Consider the following 362-nt stretch of genomic DNA (forward strand, 5'->3'; position numbering starts at 1 on the left):
AGATTTCTTGTTTGGTCTGGTTGTTATAGATTGCTGCGCAGTATCTATCTCGTTCATTCTTGAAGAGTAAATGGACGGAATGAAGAATGCACATTGCAATGAAGCGTGGTAAGATGTCAATCGGGTCATAGAAGTCACTTTTGGGCTGATTAAGTAAGCGCCTCTCGACAGTAAGGGCAATTCCGTTATCGCTTCGTGTCGCGTTGTCATGTTCCGGGTCTCCAGCAAAGCGCTCCTGATAGCATGGGTGGCTTCGACAAATGCTTTTAACAAGACCTTCAACAGCTGTTTTATATTAGACTTCCTTAAGCAGTTTTGATTACCTCCCTTTTTGAAAAATGATAACAGAAGCGTTTACCTTT

Source organism: Penaeus monodon, chromosome 22 (assembly GCF_015228065.2).
Source record: "Penaeus monodon isolate SGIC_2016 chromosome 22, NSTDA_Pmon_1, whole genome shotgun sequence".
Lineage (NCBI taxonomy): Eukaryota > Metazoa > Arthropoda > Malacostraca > Decapoda > Penaeidae > Penaeus > Penaeus monodon.